This window comes from Herpailurus yagouaroundi, unplaced genomic scaffold (genome assembly GCF_014898765.1).
Source record: "Herpailurus yagouaroundi ecotype Mexico unplaced genomic scaffold, PumYag 188, whole genome shotgun sequence".
In the NCBI taxonomy this organism is placed as follows: Eukaryota; Metazoa; Chordata; class Mammalia; order Carnivora; family Felidae; genus Herpailurus; species Herpailurus yagouaroundi.
Window position 1 is genome coordinate 9,076,739 of NW_024412419.1, and position 19,366 is coordinate 9,096,104.

The following is a 19,366-nucleotide window of genomic DNA, read 5'->3' on the forward strand; positions in this document are numbered from 1 at the left end:
AGAGAAGGAAAATACTCGTTGGAGGCTTTCCATGTTCAAATATTTCCATCGTTTGTAAGAGCTTGCTTTTGTCACTCGTGCATCCTTTCTCAAGCAAATTTTTTGATCGTTCTTTCATCAGGTACATTTTCCTATTAGATGGTTTTATAGAAGTGACTGTTTTTTATTGCCTAATTGCCATATGGAAGAGATTAATCATTAAAACAAAAATAAGAGGGGCGTCTGGGTGGCTCAGGCAATGTCTCTATTGCTTCCCTGGCCCAGGGAGGATTTGGCCTTTCTGGCTTGCCCATCGAGTTGACCTTTGCTTTCTGGGCATAGTTTAATCCCGACACCTTTTATCCGTCATTAGGAAAGTTAGTTTCGAGTCCTTTACGGTCACATCGTTTTTGCTGCCCTCCCCAGATCTTATCCTACAAATCAGCACTGCCTTTTCTTCTCTTGGCCACCTGGTGTGGGTGAACCTTCATGAAGCAATCCTTCCCATGGGGTTTGTCGGCTTGAAGAGGACCTTGTGTGGTGAAGAGAAAGGGAGGGGGCTGGGCTCCGGGGGACCCGGGTTTCTGCCCCGGATTAACTCCAGAGTGTTGCCAGTGTGGCTGGCACGCTCTGGGCCTCGGTTGATTCCTCTGAAAAATAAGCCATTTGGAGGAGCTGTCCTCCAAGATTTTCCCCCAAATTTAGCTTTTCCGTAGTTCTTGGGCATGTAGGATGTGGAAAGAATACATGCTTCAGAGCCCGGCCGACCTGAGCTCCCAACGACTTTGAGAGAAGTTACTAAAGTTCGTTGAGCCTCAGTGTTCTTGTCTGTAAGATAGTGTTGATCACGCTCACCTCAAAATTATAAGCATTAAATGTACAGAAAATACTTCTGCATGGAAAATGCCACAATACGGAAAAGAGACAACTACCGTTTCCCTTCTCCTCTTCCCGTCGCCTCCTAAAAAAGTAAAGAAAAGCGACACACGGAAAGGAAATCGGAAGCTATCGGCATATTTTGCTGCAGAGAAGGAATGTGCCCGAGGACTGGCCCTTGCCCCTCGCACGCTTTTGGAGAACGCGGGGCTGGGATGAGGCTCGCAGAAACTTCTGGTCCACTGACCCTCCAAGAGACGCTGGGTGGAGCATCATCTGAAGCTTCTCTAGTAACCGTTGTAGAAGGAACGGGGGACACAGGATCCGACAGAGGACACGGGGAACGTGGGTAGCGTGAAGACAGAGAGACGTGGGAAACGTAGCGACAACTGTGACTCCTAAGGACGTTTTTGGTGACTCTTGCAAGACAGTGGAGCAGAGAGAGGATCAGAAAACTGAGGCGGCTGCAGGAAGGGGCACCTGTAGCCATCGCGCCTCGGTGGCTTTCTCTCCTCCAGCGGAAATCACGATTAGGTTCCAGGGTAACACGAGAAGGTCAGAACTGACAGCGGCCTTTGGAAATCTGGTCTCACCTAAAGTCCACGTTTTATTTCCTCCCCCATCTCCCGATGGCGTAGTGCAGAACCGCTCTGTCTTCCTTCCTCTCGAGGGGAAGCCGGGACACAGGAGTTCAGGGGTGGCGCCTGGAGCGTAAGCCTGGGGATGAAATGAACGTAGCGGTGGGAAACGCAAGCATCTAAATTTAAGTAAAATGGAAAATTAAGCCCATTGTGCTGGTGCAGTTTGGCAGACGTGGGGCTTAGCAGCGTAGCTGTGAAATAAACGTCTCAGTGCTTTGAGGTGCCCGTGCACTCTCTATAAACCAACCATGCGACACGGTTACCAGAAAAGTAAACTCAAGAGTAAAATGCATTCTCAGAGGATTTACGATTTTTGGAGCAGACAGGAGAGACGGAATTCCAAGCAGGCTCCATGCCAGCAGCGCAGAAACCCCATGCAGGGCTCGAACTTACCAAGCGCGAGACCATGACCTGAGCCGAGATCGAGAGCTGGACGCTTAACCGACTGCACCACCCCGGTGTCCCTACGGTGTTGTTTTCACCGTCAAGGTTACAGATGAAAAGGAAATGGGGGTCATGCTGGCCCAGGAGGATCACTGGGGGTTTGCCCACGCCGGTCACTTTGGAATGCCTCTCCCAGGCTGGTGCTCGGGGGGCGTTGTTCCTCCTTCAAGACCCTCGCGGACATCTAGACCTTCTGTGCGCCAGCCCATGCTGTACGGTAATCCATAGCGGTCATTCACACACAGCCCCTGTTCAAGCCAGGACTCCGGGGGGCACAGACCATTTGTCGTTAGCCTTGCATCCCTGTGGCCATTCGGGAATACCATTAGAGCTCTCTACCTGTTTGTCGAATACCCTGATTAATGAGAAGATTTTCATAAGCATTTAATGATTCATCTACCTGTTTAACAGTACTGATGGAGCTTCTACGAGGGTCATGAGGTGACTGCACCAGATTAGATCACGCACAGACCCTATCTCAAGGCGCCCTGGTCCAGCTGAGATCTGTCATACGAAGAGCGGCTGGAGGAATTGGGGATACTTAACGAGGGTACAAAGGTCTTAGGAAGAGCTCGGCAGGGCTTGCAATATTAAAGGGCTGGAAGGGAGAGCGTGTGCAGCCTGGGGGACTCCAGAGAGAAAGGTCGGTGGGAGTTTGAGGGAGGGAGATTCCAAAGAGCAGGAGGAGTCCCAGGGGTCGATGGAATGGTCTGCCCTGCAAATGGCAAACCGCACCAGAGTGGCACTGTTTGTGGCCGACACCTGTGATGCCCGCCTGACCGGAGGGGATGTCTGCTAGGAAAGAAGATGCACAGCCAAGCCCGGGGGGGGGGTCTCCTCTGGTCCCAGAGAGTCTTGTGTTTTCCCTGGAAGAGTGGTTTCACAGAGTGGATGTTTGGTCCCAAGCTCTTACCTTTTTCTGCTAAAAATAAAGCCCAAAGGCAAAAGGCAACGAAAAGTCTACATGTTGAGGAACATTTCCAGGGGCTGCTCCAGTAAGACCCAAGAGAGAGTTCAATGGCCTGCCTGACGTAGACTCACAGGGTCTCCTCGTTTGTCTCTGCTTCTCCCGTAGCCGTCAATCTAATGGGCGTGAAGCTTTACGTATGGACAGAGCATCCTTCACAGGGACCATGTTGCTGTGCAAACTGCAGTGGGTTTGTCACCTCTCTGGGCTTTAACGAAACAGCCCTCGAGGGCCCTGCTAGCTCTCACACGCCAGCCTTTGTGTTTTATTCCAAAATGTCTTCTCTACCGACAGGGAGGCCGCTGACTGAGTCAAATAATGCCCTCGTCTGTGTATTCGTGAAGATAAATGCAATCCCTTGCTCACCCATGTAAATCGGGCTCCGGAAATAAATGAGTAAGACGGTTTTGATGGCTATTAATTCTTCTTCTTCAGGTACCTGCAGAATTATGGAGAGTTTTACATTTGCTGGAAGGGAGAGAGGTCATCATTTATTCTTTCTCGCCAGCCAGATCTACGAATTCTTTTCCTCTTCTCCCTGGATTGTTTTTCTGGCATTTCCCAACTCCAGGAAACACATGAAATATGTTATTTGAGAAATTTCGCAGGCGCGTTTCAAAATTGGGTGGACACAATGTAGAAAAGGATATCTTTGTTGATTCGGAAAAATAAGTGGGACTTGGAGAAGCAGAAGTTATTTCGGATTTAAGGGTTTGAATGACATTCCTGCGCAACAACCCGGCCAGCTCCTTTCTGGTTTTTAAATTTTTTTCTGGCAAAGGTTAAGATTTTGAGCACGTAGACTTTGAATGCAAAAGTCATCTCTTATTTTTGTCCCAGTTCAGATTATTGACTCTGATGGGCCCAGAAGAGATGGAATTGATAAAAATAGCAAATTGCTGTTGTTTTTACATCTCGGAAGGGACAACGTCTATGACTTCTGACAACTATTTCCTAGAAGGAGCTGGAACGCCCTAGAGCAGCCTTGCGAAGAGCTGCGCCAACACCGTCAGGTTAACTGATGGCCGTTCGTGGACTTTGGAACCTAAGTCTGCTTGATGTCTGTGGCACCACATAGACTATCTGCACCATCTTAACAGCAATTCGAAGTACGTTCACGTCCATCATCTACTTTTCATTATGAAGGTGGCACCTGTTAATTGCGTCAAATTTGGAAATATACTCAACATGATGCCCATAAGGCCGAGCAGCAGAGACTTAAAAACAACAACAGATGCAGCCATGTCAGACTACTTTATGACTTTATATGACTTTTGAGGGCTTTGAGACCAAGCCACATTGCGGGGGCAGAGTAGGGGGTTCCCCACTGAGGGAATGTTCCGGTGCTTAATTATTCTGGGATGATGTAAATCTTGGAGCAGGGAAGGAGATGGGCCTTGCTCATGGCTTACAAATTAATTCTTCTAGGACAAACTCTCTGGGGTCAGAGGTCAGCCTGGCCCAGTTTCTGAAGCACAGAGCAGCCTGGTGCGGGATAGTGGTCGGTGACCTGCCGTTGTCCTGGAGGGTCAGATTGGCAGCCAGTCACCTGGGAGATGGCCCGGGAAGGTGGGTGTGGACCCGGGACTGCAGACATAAATGCTTTTGTCCACACCAGTTCCCCTCTATTGTCCCTAATGCTCTGTATCTTGTTGTGCATAGCAATCTGGGCTTGGGGGTGATCGTCGTAGACGCGGGGGTAATACCAGCAGTCGTAGTAATGACAATGACAATTAGACTCCCCTATAGAGAGTGTTACATTCTAGGCACTATTCTGAATACTGGGCGTGAACTCATTTTGTCCCCACAGCACCGTTATGAATTAGGTACTGGTATTTTCCCAGTTTGGCAGATTAGGGAACTGAGGCACAGGCAGGCCCCGGCAGGGAGGGTCCCGGAGGTGAGCGCTACACCGTAGAGGCTCTGCGGGGACCGGACCCCAGGGAGCGTGCTGCAGTACCAGGAGGGCTAAGTGATGCGCTTCCCCCGGAGAAGAGCGGGGAGAGGTGGCAGATACAGGGGTGGGGGAAAGGGCGCAGCCAGCTGCCGCAGAGGCCGCCCAACAAGGGTGCGGGTGTCAAAACAGAGGGACCTGGCCCACCCACGGTCAAGGCAGCATTGGAAGCAAGCAGCGGCCGCTTCAGGAAGTTGAGATTCTCGCTAAAGAGTTGGGGGCAGGGTCACGGGGTGTGGGTAATATATCAAGTGTATAAAACAGAACGAAAAATCTGGGGCGCCTGGGGGGCTCAGTCGATTAAACGTCTTGACTCTTGATTTCGGCGCAGGTCATGATCTCACGGTCCGTGAGTTCAAGCCCCACATCGGGCTCTGCGCTGACGGCATGGAGCCTGCTTGGGATTCTCTGCCTCCCTTTCTCTCTGCCCCATGAGTGCTCTCTCTCTCGCTCTTGCTCGCTCGCTCTGTCTCTCTCAAAAGTAAATAAACCTCAAAAAATAACAATACGTAAAAATCACCCATAGAGTCACCCCTGAAAGGTAACGACTGCACATCTTGACATATATACACGTTTGTGTGGACATGTGCATAAAATGTGTCTCCCCTCGATTTCATATTATAAAAAGTTTTCAAACATATTGCACAGTTGAGAGAATTATGGACGAACGATGCTTTTTCATGTGGTTTTACACGCTGAACCTGTTTCTCACTGAAATTTGTTATGAACATGGTTTTTAGCGGCTGTGGAATACTTTATTGGGGAGCTCTCCCCACAGATGGTCTTAGCAAAGGGAAGAAAACTTCCCAAGCTCCTCTCCCCACTACTCTTGCCCACCCTGGGACCCCTGTGCCCCTGCGCTCTCCCCTCTCTGTTGTAACCAGGAAAGAACTTCCCAGAATAACGGTTGACCTGAGCAGGTGGGCAATACATATTTATGGACTAAATGAATTTAACCAATGCCTGTTTTGGCAACATTCACCGTCCCCGGTTCTGTCCATCATCTACGTAAGCGTGGAAAGAAACGTACTGATTTGCATTTTTACACTGTTTCATAAGAATGATCTTTCAGGGGCCCCTGGGTGTCTCAGTAAGCGGAGCATTAAACTCTAGACTTTGGCTCAGGTCGTGAGATTAAGACCTACGCTGGGTCTTATCTCTTAAGATTCTCTCTCTCCCTCTGTACCCCCCTTTCTCTCTCTCTCTCTGTCTCCAAAAAAAAAAAATTATCTTTAAGAAGTGTTAACTATTAAATCAAGGGTTAGGAGCACTTTAGAGACTTCTTGCTGTGTTTGGCAAACCGTTTGTAGAATGCCTTTGGGAGAGTGCTACTGTCCTCTATCTTTGCAGGATTTAGTTTTATCAGCGTGGAAGCACTCATCAACTCAGCTAGCCGTATTATTCGAGATGTCATGTGAACTTAGCTGCAAAGAGCAATGCATTGAGTTGGGAGTAAGTGTAGATACTCGGCTGGATTTTGAAAAGTGGTTCTCCTGAGTGATTTCTCTCCTCTCCATTGCAAACCTGCTTCAAAAAGAGATGCTACCTCTCTCCTCGGTGGATTCTCGGTCTGGGCTCACACGAACTTGCCTGAGTGGGACCCAGGGATTCCGACCTAGAATTCCTTGTAACCAATCTAATCTCTTCGCCCGCAGCCTCTGCTTTGCTGGGTCCAGGACAAGGGTCATTCCAGCTCAGCAGTGAGTGAATACTCTTGACCATAAAACTCTCTGCCAACGAAAGACATTGTAAATATAGAGCAACGCAGTCTGGTGGTCATGGCTAAGGTGAGTAGGAATGCTGATATGATTCTAAGCAACATTCTCAATGCCTCAGTGTACAAACGAACGGGATATTGAATCCCTGAAGATCAGAAGGCTTCTTAAATGCAATGATCTATTCTCAATCACCTAGCAGTGGGAGGCCAGGTATTAGACAACTGAACTCTAAATATGATTTCACACACTCACGTCACTGCTCAGGTGTCATACCTCTCTCTTTACCAAACTTTTTTTTTTTTTTTTTTTAAATCTTTCCTCCAAAGCTCTCAAACCACACAATTCAGCTACTAACCGAGGCTCACCTTTTTGGATTTCCCCTGCTGTACTGTGGTCGAGGTGCTAATTAGCAGGGAGAGGGCCAAATGGCAGGCGGCCAGAAGGAAAAGAGACGTTGAAAGACCCGCACAAACCACAAATGGGACAGCCTGTGCCCTTGTAAAGTTGAGACACGCCTCTTAGGAGGGAAGCATAAAAGTCCCCCCGCCGCCCCCCGCCGCTTCCGAACATGGTCAGGTTCGGCAGCGGGCTCCAGCCTCCTCACCTGGTAATTGGGGATTGGAATAACACCTCTCCTCTGGCTTGCCAAGAGGAGTAAATAAAATCAGATAAGGGGCAGCAGGCTAGGAAGCGATCCCCTGTTGAGCACCCCCGTTGTGCCAGACCGTTGGCAACGTTTTCCATTTAATTCTCCCACCGGCTCCGTAAGGCTTGATGGATGGGCCAACCGTGGCGGGGACACCTGCTGAATGTCACATACGAAGTGGCCTGACCTCACTGCAAAGCCTTTGCTCTTGCTGCTGAGCCATGGTGAGGTGCGTGGCATTTTGTGGACACTCGGTCATGTCTGTTATTATTGGAGAGGACGGGAAAACGATGATTCCCTTGTTATGAATGAAAACAACAGATATTTAAAGCTGTTGGGAGCCTTTGTGCTCCGGGTTTCAACATGGGATTTACCTGTCCTATTTTAACCAGTTCGCATGAGCATTTGTTGTATAACCAGCACATGCTGTTCCTGCATATAACTTCGGTTACATAAATCTAAAGCCTGCTGACTGCTGGCGATCTTTAAAATGTAATGAGCTGAAGGATTCGTTTTGAGCCTTGGGGCAGGATGGCTGTAACCATTCCCCGAGCTCAGCTTTTAGGAGGATAAGTTTGCCGCATCTTTGCCATAATCCAACTGAAGCCTGGATTCCAAGCAACAGTGGATGAGATTTAAGTCTCTAAGAACGATATAAACTTAAATAAAACAAGGCTTAAGCGTAAAGTCCCTGCAAAGTCCCTGTGTCCACATTCCATCAGGATGACGTAATAGAAGTTTGGAAGCAGGCAGCCTCTCCCTTCGGGTCCCCTGACCGCTCCGCAAGACGGAAGTCAACGGGGTGGTGATCCGTGACTCTCAGAAGCCACAGATCACGGTGGGCTTTCTGAAGCCGGGCGTACATGGCTGTTGGCGGGTTTCTCAACTACAAAGAAGATCTCTGTTAAAAAGAAAAAAAGCAAACTAGGAAGAGTTTTGGGTAATTGAAATCAAATTTTGTGTCAAAAGAGGAGCGAAGTAGGAGTTAGCTTTCTTCCCATTGGAGAAAAGTCTCTATGTGGATAAAAACATCCTAACATTTAGTCTCGTCTATTTTGCTGGTGAGTCGAAATCAGAGCAGTGAGATCCAAGGAAGGGAAAGGATTTGGGAGCTTTCTCCACCCCCCACCCCCATCTCCCATGGGATTCTTTCTCCTCCATTGGAGCCAAAACGCAGCAGATCGTGGCCATGTGACCCCCAAGCTGAGGACAGATGTCACCTCAGCCTCCTGTTGTTCATTCATATGAAGAGATACAGGGTGCGACCTACACTGGGTCACTCAGCCCCTCCGTGTCTCACATTTTTCATCTGCAGAATGGGATAATAAAAGAATCTACCTCAATGGGTTGCGTGCAGATCAAATGGGTTTTAAACATTAATTCAATGTGTAAGTTTAAATTAAATGGGCAAATCTCTCAGAACGGACCCAGGCACATTGTAGGAGCGAAGGGTTTGCGATTCTTCTGTCGTGAAGACGAGAGCGTGGTCCTGGGTATGTGTGAAGTCTTTGGAATCCACCTGACCTGCCTCCAAAACCCATTCTACCATATGCCTGACCTTGGTTGGCCAAGTCGCCTGAAGTCTCTGAGTCTCTTTCTTTCTCAAATTTAAAAATGGAGGTGTCAATTCCTAACACTAGTAGCATTTTGAGGAAGAGGAAAGGATTGCATTTGATGATACGTGATGAGCCTGGTATCTGGCCCATGGCTAATTCTCTTACGAAGTATTTGTGGAAGAAAGTACCCCGGTGGCTGTAAGTACGTATTCCCACACACATCCAAATACAATCATGTTGGACCACTTTCCCTTTTTCGTTTTTAACTTTTGGATACTTTGTAGAGAACCCAACTTAACATCCCCAACCAGGGGAAAACCTAGGTTTCCTTTTTTGGCAAATGACCTCAGAAAAGAAGTGTATTAAGTCAGCTCAGGCTGCTATAAAAAACACCAGAGATGGAGGGGGCTTAAACAACAGACATTTATTTCCTCAGCTCTGGAGACTGGAAGTGCAAGGTCAAGGTATGTCCGGGCTGCTTTCTGCTGAGGCGTCCCTTCCCGGCTGGCAGATGGCCGTCTTCTCCTGTGTCCTCACACAGTCTTTTCTCACTGGTGAGCCTCTCCAGTGTCTTCCTCTTCTCAAATGGACACCAGTGTCATTGGATTAGGGCCACATCCTTATAAGCTCATTTAACCTTAATTACCTAAGTTAAGGTCCTATCCCCAAATATAGTTCCCCTGGAGGTTAGGGCTGCAACATGTGAATTTTGGGGTTCAGTCCATAATAGGAAGCTTTTATATCACTTTTTCTTTCCTCATTCATGCTGACTCACTCATTCAGAGAAACATCGTGTTGTATTTAGCCATTTGGAAGCCAAGGAGATCGGCCTCGGAAATCCCATCAAGCTTTTGGTTGAGGATCTCTGTCTTTGGCCCTGGGAGGAAATACATTTCTGTTGTTCAAGCCACTTGGTCTGTGGTTCTCTCTTGTGGCAGCCCTCACAAATGAATCCACGCCCTTACTGAACTAATATGTACTTTTAAAAATTAAGCACTTACTGCGTTCCAACATTGCTTACGATTCTGAATGTGTAGGTCCTGCTTCAGATTTGACAAATTGGAATTTGAACCCCAAAGACCTGCCCTGCCTGTTCTTCCACGTCTAACCTCTGATCGTCACATCACGAGTCTCAAAAATCAGCCATCAGATACTTCTGCCTTTTAGTGGCCCTCACGGCACCTCATCGGATCTTCTACCTAATTTCTTTAGTTAGCAACGGAGTCTGGAATCGGGATCCAGTAGTAAAAAGAGGAGGCTGTGTTTGAGCTAGGGTGAGCTTCCCCTGGGACCTACGACCTGTTTTGCCAGAGACATTCCAGACTTTCTCTTGTTCTGAAACATGCAACTTTTTTGTTGAACTTATGGAACCGTTTTACTCCTGAAAATGTCCTGTAATAATCGGTCCCATTGGCATTGGGAAAGCTTATTGGATGCAACAGAACTGACTCTTTCACCAAAAACTAAACATGCACTCGGTTCACTTTTGCTTGAGGAATGAATATCTCACCCAGCTTAGACTTGTGTGAATCAGCCTTTTCTTGTATGGGTTTCTGTGGTTGAGCTCCTGGTGAATGTTTAGCTCATCTCCTTCCAGACCCTCCCTGACACCTCTAGGTTTACCGTACCCTTGGCTTGGATGTCAGGCGAGTCACTAGGTTTTTTTTACTCTGTGTAGGTCGCTGGGCTGGGTGAGGTTCAGGCGAGCTCATGACCATGAAAGCATTTTGAAATCTGAGATGTGGTACCGATTGTTACTATGATACTATCTGGAAGGGTACAGTTTGTTATTTTTCCCTAAGAAGCCTTTCTTCACTTCTATCATTATCTATAAATATCTCCTACTTACACTGTAGCTTCTGACCGTGTCTTTATAACTAACTGTTAGATCAAAAAAGACTCCTGAGGCTGGATCTTATTTAATTATCCTTGATTTCCAGCAAGGCGGGCCTAGGCTAGGGGATAGAGAAGCTTCTTAACAATTTTTTTTTTTTTTCTGATACAGGGACTTCCAGGCCATGGTGGTGGATGGAGTGCAGGATTTCCATCTCTCGAGGACCAACCCGAAGAACAAAAATTGCAAAAGCCGAGAAAGAGTCCCAGCGGCAAAGTAATCAAGCATGAGAAGTTGCAAAATGTGATGTTGTATCCCGTCAGAGGCAAGGGTAAGGAAGGATACAAAGTTCTTGGCACATCTAAGTATTGCTCTGCCCCATGCCCTCATGTTATACACAAAGACAGGAATTTAGAAGACTATGTGCTTTCCCCATCAGTGCCCCTAAACTTAGAGAAAGCGTGAGAAGGTCTTGAATAAGATAAATCCCACCCCACGGGAGATGCTGGAGGCTTGTCTCCTCCAGAGGCTCTGAGCCAGAGACGAGGAGTTTTCTGGGAGAAATCCTGTGGCGTGCTCAGACGGGGCAGCCGAATGCTTAGTTAGCACCTGCGTGTTATGGGAATCCCAAGCTGGAAAAAAAATGACCCAGAACTGGGGGGCTCTGTCTTTTAAAAATTTTGGGGAGAACACATCAGAAGCAGGTGGAAAACTGCTCTGTGGGGCCTCTTCCCCCCAGTGTTCGAAATCAGCTCATTTGGAATTTGTTGAGTCTTGGTTTACGGCTTAGTAGATGGTTAAGTTCTTGCGACCATCCTCCCTACGGAAGAGAACAAGTGTATTTTGCATCGTCTTCTCCTACTTTTGCTCAGTGTTCTCTATTAGGACTCTCCTCCGTGACTCATTACCTTCAGCCGAAAAGTTCTTCTAAGCAGATTCAAGCGATTGTCAGAGAAAGTACAGTTTGAGGTTATTTTGAGCGTTTGGGTGTCTCCACGTCCAGTCGAAGGCCTCTGAAACCTGCCAGCAGTCCGTCCCACTTCCTCTGCATTAGATCTATTTTTATTTTTATTTTTTTATTAAAAATTTTTTTTTTTAACATTTATTTATTTTTGAGACAGAGAGAGACAGAGCATGAACAGGGGAGGGTCAGAGAGAGGGAGACACAGAATCTGAAACAGGCTTCAGGCTCTGAGCTGTCAGCACAGAGCCCGACGCGGGGCTCGAACTCACGGACCGCGAGATCATGACCTGAGCCGAAGTCGGCCGCTTAACGGACTGAGCCACCCAGGCGCCCCTAGATCTATTTTTATTGCGATTCTTGCTCTTATCACCGGAAGACTGGACAACTCTCTGGTGAAGGAGGAGGATTCTGGAAGATGAGAACTGTTTGTTCTCAGATTCCCCCCCTTGTTTTAGGGCCAAGTGCAACTCACCCAGCCTGTTTGTGATTGCCAGGGGCCTCCCCGGGGCCATCGGAATCTCAGGGTCAAAGACCTCCCCTGCTCCCCCACCCCCCATGCCAAGGATGCTGCCGCTTGGGGTTCAGAGTCCAGGCTGCTGGCTCAATCATCTCTCCTCACGCAGGAGTTCTTGTTTAGGGTCCAGGTTCAGTGTCTCTGGAATTGGTTTCAATAGGGGATTTCTTCTCTGTCTAGATTACATGTCCCTCGAGGGTATGATCTTGAACTTCTGTTATGGCGAGGAGTCAACTGACATCCGCTGGATGTTTCCTTTGCTTTAGACATGTTCAGTAGCTCCCCAAGTCCTCAGGACAGTGAGCGGAAATGATCACAGAGGGATGAAGAAACTTGCCCGTGGTCACACGGTTGTTAGAGGAAGCACCGGAAACCGAACCCCCTGGCTTGCGTTCTTTCCACCTTGTTGTCTGTTCTGCAGGCTGCCATTGAGGTTGACCGTCTCCACAAGTGTTCACCGGGTGGTCCATGATGACGATGGTCACAGGGTAGAAAGGATGGAATTCTATGAATTTCTTGGTAAGTGAGGATGAATAGCTTCGCTCACCAAATCTCAGGATGTGTCACGGGGGACAAGCCCTTGGGCGCAGAGGACCGGAGAAAGGGGTGTCCTCTCTGCCAGGTAGAAATCTTCAAGAAGGAGGTCTCAGAAGGAATTTGGGGGGATAAGGTGGCTCTGCAGGCCAGATCTCAGAGCTTCAAAGTCAAAGATGCGTTACTTACAGGATAAAGTCCCTGTCAGTTAGTGCGACACATCCTGCTCACAATCGGACCGTTGTCTGTGGGTCCGGCCGCCGTTTCCACGACCCCCACCCTGCCCCACATGGACAGCCTGCTATTGACCGCTGCCCATGCTTCCCCTGCCTAGAATGTTCCTGTTCCCTCTGTATCTCTCCGCACTTTGAATGAGGTCTACTCTTCCTTTAAGTCTGAACTCTGCTGTTTCATCAAAAGCCTTTTCTGGGCACAGTCCTGATAGAAGCTTTTCAAGGGTACAGATGACACTCCGTTTCTTTGCCCTCGGAACTTAGCACTATGGATAATGCACAGGAGACCCTACACTGAGTGTTTCTTGTGAGGATGAATGGATAAATTCCTGGCACAGCAGGGAGAGGCCGTGTGGGGCTGAGACATCCTGCTGATCAGGAGACCTGAGCTCCCATCCTCACTCAGCCCCCTATAGGCTTTGTGCCCTCAGGCAAATGACTTACCTCCAATACTGAGATTTCCCGTCTATGAAATGATGTTAAAGCCTTGCTCACCAGGTTTATGAGATGAAAAAATAAGACAAGAAATGAACACTTTATACTGTGATGCAAGATTGGCTATGGGTTAAAAATCCCATCCACCCACACAAAATTAGAAACTGATAAATTACACTGCATTCAAATTAAGAGGTTCTGATCCCCAAAGGACACCATCAAGGAAGTGAAAAGACAAGCTACAAACTAGGGGGTCCTAAATGTGACGTCAGTAACTGCCCACCTCTAGGAGTAAGAACCCCTCCAGCCAATATAAAAAAATCTCCCCAGTAAATACGGACAAACGCACAAGCAGGCCTTTTGCAGAAGAGGAGACACATCGGATGAATAAACGTATGGAAAGGGAGATCCAGAGCACACTGAGATGGCTTTGGGATCCATTTGACTGGCAAAATTGACATTTCTGTGTTTTGCAAGGAATTTGGGTCAGTGGTGTTCCTGCTACTTTGCAGTGGAAATGCAGTCATTTTGAAAAGCAACTCGTGATTGAACAAATGGGGAGACTATAGATGCTGGCGAGGATGTGGAGACACGGGAACCCTCTTGCACGGTTGGTGGGAATGCAAACTGCCGCAGCCGCTCTGGAAAACAGCGTGGAGGTTCCTCAAAAAATTAAAAATAGATCTACCCTATGACCCAGCAACAGCACTGCTAGGGATTTACCCAAGGGATCCAGGAGTGCCGATGCAGGGGGGCACTCATACCCCAATGTTTATAGCGGCACTTTCAACAATAGCCAAATTATGGAAAGCGCCTACATGTCCATCAACTGACGAATGGATACAGAAGATGTGGTTTATATACACAATGGAATACCACGTGGCGATGAGAAAGAATGAAATCTGGCCCTTTGTAGCAACGTGGATGGAGCTGGAGAGTGTTATGCTAAGTGAAATAAGTCCTACAGAGAAAGACAACCTCTGGTGGGGGAGGGGAGACAGACGCTGGTATATGGGAGAAGCACAAGATAAATGTTAATTAGAAGTGTCTAGTTCTGGGCTTGGATGGTAGGGTCAGGGAGTTCTTTCTGCTTTTTTTTTTAATTTAATTTTATTTTTTTCAAATTTTTATTGAACTTCTATTTAGCTACCATAATATTGGTTTCAGGAGTGCAATTTAGGGATTCGTCACTTACATATCACACCTAGTGCTCATTTTATTTATTTTTAAAAATATTTACTTATTTATTTTGAGAGAGAGAGAGAGAGCACGAGCACAGGCAGGGGAAGATCCGAAAGAGAGGGAGAGAGATTGAATCCCAAGCCGGCTCCGTGCTGTCAGCGCAGAACCGGACATGGGGCTCGAACTCAGGAACGGTGAGATCGTGACCTGAGCCGCCATCAAGAGTCAGATGCCTGACCGACCCAGGGGCCCCTCCAGGGCTCATTTTAAACAAATAAGCCCAGACAACGCAAGGTCATGCAAAGCTCCATGATGACGGGTTGGTGTGCCATCGCTGACTCAATTCAGTTCAGCTCAGTATATCTTTTCCTCAAATACCTTCGTTATGTTTTCTACTGTGTGTGCACATGGGTCCATGTTCCAAGTGTTTGGGTGGTAGGAAGGGGAGTAAGAAAGGTGGAGTGACTCTGGGTCAGTTTGTAATTGACCACAAACGTAGAATGATCACTGTAAACAACGTATGATCTCGGGAAGAGTCACTGCCCTTCCGTGCCTCAGTTTCCCTGTCTCTGAAGAGAAGAATGGACCCAGTGGCCTGGAATTGCCGAGTTTCTGCGGCCCCTCCCTCCATCCCTCCTCACTGTGCTCACCTTTTCCTCAGCCTTCTCCTCGCTCTGGGATGTTCGCCCCAGTCGCTCTCTCGGGGAGCCTGGGGACGACCAGCGGAGGGCCACGTGCTGAAATCTGGCCGCACATCCCCGCTGGCATCTAGCTTCCTGCTCCGTCCGTCCAATCACGTTTGTTAATCACACAATTTAGTGCCCTGTAAACACGGCCACTGCTTCATTTCCCCACAAGCGTCCTTGGCACTGGTGGCCGGGGAAGATTTGTTTCCAGTCATGAACCAAATATGAAGGTCACATGATTTCGTGATTTCTTTCCTTTCCAAAGAAATATGGGAGGCTTACGCAGGCCAACCTTCCAATTAATCCTGAGAACAGCTGCCTTCGAGGTGGGTGAGCCTGAATATTATTCACTCTCGTGGTCATTTATCAAAGAAAAGGAACTGTCTGCCGGCCTCCGATCGCTTTGATTCACTGGAGTCTGGAATGTGGTGCAGCTGGAAGATCCCTGTTTCACGGGTACGATCCAGGTCGTTACTTGGACCTGCGTGGGCTCTCGAGTAGCCAGGACGGTGAAACTTCTGTGCCCGTGGTGCGGACTGCCCTGCGTACTCACACGCGGTGCCTGAGTTGGCATCCACCTGCTGGTCACGGGGCTTTGGGACACCCAGGAACCCCCCCAGTGGCCCTGCAGGTGCCTGTTTACGCCCGGTGGCTCTTACGTCGCTTGCCTCCTTAGCTCCGGTGAGCAGGGGCTCTGTGAGTCGTCAGTGCCACTGGACAGACGGTGGGCCACCTCCCATAAGAAGAGCACAGGAGGAAAGCATCAGAGAGAACCTGTCGCATCAAAAACAAAACCAGCAGGGGCCCCTGGGTGGCTCAGTCGGTTGAGCGTCCGACTTCGGCTCAGGTCATGGTCTCGCGGTTTGTTGAGTTCGAGCCCCAGGCCAGTCTCTCTGCTGTCAGCATGGAGCCCCCTTCGGATCTTCCGTCCCCCTTTCTCTCTGCCACTCCCCCGCCCGCACGCTCTCAAAAATAAATAAACGTTTAAAAACAAAGCAAAACAAAACAAAACAGTATGTCTATTGCAAGCAGCTGTATTCAGGATCCTAGGAGGATTTCACTTGCCCCTAAATCTATATAGGCAAGGAGATCTCTTTTAGTGCAGGTTCCCCCAAATTCCGCTTCGTCCTGTCTGATGGATGGATTCCCCGTGATCAGAATGGACCGAAACACAGAAGTCCTCCATGGTCGCAGGAGATAAATCCATTAGGAATGGGGTGGTGAATTATGTTCTGGAACGGCAGGGACCGGGGAAATTAGGTGGTAGCATATTGAGGGAGCACAAAATGAAGCAGAGAGAGAGGGAGCGAGCGAGTGAGCGAGCCTGAAAGTGCTGAGCAGATCCTGAACAATGGTCAGGGCTCCAGGTAAGAGGGCAGCGCTCTTACATGGATGTGATTAACTTTTTGTGGGTGGGGCCATCTCATAGGATCTCTCTCTGGAAGGTGACTTAGGAATTTTCATCCCGTTCCCAGGCAGGGAAATGGAGAAACGTCTTCTGTGCTTGGAGGGGATACATCCAGGGTCACATTCCTCAGGGCGTGTGTCATTGGCTTCTGACCTAAGCAGACTGCTCGGTCCTTGACCGTCTTCCTGGGGTATCCAGCCCATGCCCTCAATTGTCACACACTTGCTTGGGTCCTCACGTCTCCGGTCTCAGCCCTGATCTCACTCCTGGGGGTTTGACTCACACATCCAACTCTCTCCTAGCTCTTACCTGCCTCGGATTTCATGTCTGAACTTAATCCACTTGCCCCAAAACCTGCTCTGATTTCGGGACTATCACCAATTCCCCTCACTGAGGCTGGAATTCTGATGTCATCGTGTATTAGCCCGGGCCTTCAGAATCTACAGAACAGGATGTGTACGTATAGAAAGAGATTTATTACGAGGAATCGACTCATGCAACTATGGGAGCTGAGGAGTTTCAAGATCTTCAGGTTTGATCAGCAGGCTCGAGCCCCAGGAAAAGCCAGTGTTTTGGTTTGAACCCAAAGGCAGGAAAAGGCCCAAACTCCAATTCGAAGGTGGGTCAGGCTGCAAAAATCCTCTCTTATGCAGGACTGTCAGCCTTTATGGTCTACTCAGATCTTCAACTGATTGTGTAAGGCCCACCCAGACTAGGGAGGACAACGTCCCTTACTCAGTCCACACACAAACAGTTAATCACATCCCAAACACCCTCACAGAACCACCCAGAATTGTGTTCGACCATATATCTGCGCACCTGGTGGCCCAGTCAGGGGCCACATAATAGGCTAACTAGTCATTTCGCTGCACAGGTGCTCAGTTTCAACTCAGCGGGCAAGTCATCTTCTTTCAGATGCTCCCATCCCTCCGCTCCGTGGCGTGGCCATATTCTCGAGAGCGCTCGTGGTTCATTCTGCACCTTCAAGGGCTGATAAGCAATCTGCCGGACCTCTCTGCTCCCAGAGCCAAACAGGCCACTCACACATCTTTGCATTTTGACCCAGTGATCTCTTGGCTGTGTCCCCAGTGTGGTCTCTTGCAAATGTGTGCACATGCCTCATTCTAGAAGATATGATTACGATGTGGGACCCTGTGTCTCTGCAGCTTGATGCATCTCCCAGCCAAGAATGGGCATGAGAAGCCGGGAAGACCCGAGTCTGAATCCTGACTATATTAATTTCTAGCTGTGTGATCTGGATGGAGCTACTTAATTTCTCCGAACAGCAGATTCCTTTATCTGGACAGTGGTGCTAAAACCCTTTCTTCCAGCGCAGGGGACTGTTAAAGAAGATGCTCAAACGGTGTCTGGGTCCTAGTACACGTCAAAAACTTTTGTCTGATCCAAGAAGTGGACTTATAACCTTTCTCTCCTAACATTTCATGAAGTCATCACATGCTGGATGTGCAGTCCTCAGGTATGATTTTCTCCCCATTTTAGTGGGGCTTTCCCCCAATGCACTCTATTTTCTACATAATTTTTGGAAGCATTCGAATATATGTTCAGTGTTACTAGTCTCTTTCTCTCTCCCCTTTCTCTTATGGCTGATGACCTGGCCCGAGTCTTCACTTGGGAGTAAGGACCAGTGCTAAAGTTCTAAGCTACAGAAGTCTGCAATCTGCAGTCGCCAGGCACGACCTAGCGCCATTCTACTGTTGGCGTGACCCCCGTAAGACCAGAGGATGCTGCGCTCTGGGCCTCGAAGGCACCAACGTGAATCCCTACCCTGATTCTTCCCAGGAGAAGCGAAGCGTTGAAAATTATATTCAGCTGCAGGAGTTTTCAGCCTCACATTCGGAAAGAGCAGAAGTTGCTAGAGGCTATTTTCAGAGAACTCCTAATAAGTACAGAACCCAAATACAGACATGGTTGTTAACACCCTGGGAAATGCCAAATCCAAGCTGGATCGCAGCCAGCAGAGAAATGGAATGTCCTAGATAGCTTATCTCAGAGCCAATCTGTACTACGCGGGAGGCGCAAGAGGCAATTGCACGGGAGGACACGAGCTCTCCTTCTAGGCTCTACATCAGCGCCTTGGACCGACAACATCAAGGTGCATCGGGCATTTTCTGAATCTGCGAGTAGGTCCCTTGTCCTGCTCTGGGTTCTATCCTGTGCTTCCAGCCTTCTTCTCCTTCAACCCACCCATTCTTCCTGACCCGTTTCATTCATTCCTGGGGCTTCAGGAACCTTCTGTCCCTCAACAAATGACTCCTTGTGATAGATCTCCAGGCTTGAGTTTTTAAACAAGTTTATTCTATTTATTTGTTTGTTTGTTTATTTATTTAGAGAGAGAGAGAGAGAGAGGAGAGAGAGAGAGAGAGCACATGGGGGAGAGGCAGAGAGAGGCAGAGAGAGAATCCCAAGCAGGCTCCACGCTGTCTGCACAGCCCGACGCGGGGCTCGATCCCACGAACCGGGAGATCACGACGTGAGCTGAAATCAAGAGTTGGGTGCTCAATCACCTGAGCCACCCAGGCCCCCCAGCCTTGACTTTTTGTCTGCATGTCAGGCACCTGTTTAAGCCCGCGACAGACACCCAAACTCAGCATGCTTTTCTCCAGCTCTGTTACTCAGCGCTGGGACACAGGTTCTTTGACTACAAGCCAAGAGCTTTCTGCTCTCCACAACGATGCCTTGGGTAGTTGACGTGGTGGCTAATTGAAGTTAAAGCACCCATTTAGAATGGTTTTGGGGGAAGGTGACAGAAAGTCTGACTGTGGCAATGATTAGAA

At 48.5% G+C, this 19,366-nt stretch overlaps 1 long non-coding RNA gene across 2 annotated transcripts in view; it reads left to right on the forward strand.

The window, feature by feature from the left end:
• Positions 1–18,895, forward strand: part of LOC121044112 (uncharacterized) — a 33,371-nt gene extending 14,476 nt beyond the window's left edge. Inside the window, exons 3-7 of one of the 2 annotated variants that reach the window (XR_005797132.1) lie at positions 6,517–6,648; positions 10,787–10,946; positions 12,515–12,612; positions 17,446–18,048; positions 18,208–18,895. This is a non-coding gene — a long non-coding RNA (uncharacterized LOC121044112). Of the gene's footprint in view, positions 1–6,516; positions 6,649–10,786; positions 10,947–12,514; positions 12,613–17,445 lie in introns of both variants that reach the window. The other variant, XR_005797131.1, reaches the window with a different exon arrangement.
• The last annotated feature ends 471 nt before the right edge of the window (positions 18,896–19,366 follow it).